The sequence below is a fragment of the Papilio xuthus genome, unplaced genomic scaffold (genome assembly GCF_000836235.2).
Source record: "Papilio xuthus unplaced genomic scaffold, Pxut_1.1 DF828663.1, whole genome shotgun sequence".
Lineage (NCBI taxonomy): Eukaryota > Metazoa > Arthropoda > Insecta > Lepidoptera > Papilionidae > Papilio > Papilio xuthus.
The window spans coordinates 1,268-1,521 of NW_013529986.1; positions in this window are offsets into that span (position 1 = coordinate 1,268).

A 254-nucleotide genomic window follows, 5' to 3' on the forward strand; every position below is an offset into this window, starting at 1 on the left:
TTTTTTTTTTTTTTTTTTTTAATAGAGCGGCTTGGTGCCGCTCTGGCTTACACCCCCGACAATTTTGAGTCAGAGACCTTGTTCATCTTTCTAAGTTATTACATTTTTACATTTACATTTTTTAAATTTTTAGTTATAATCCAATTTGCTTTAATTTTTACATTTTACATGAATTTTACAGATTAATTACTTTTATATTTTACATTTTTACTCGATTTACATTTTTATCTTACTTTACATTTTAATTTAATTTT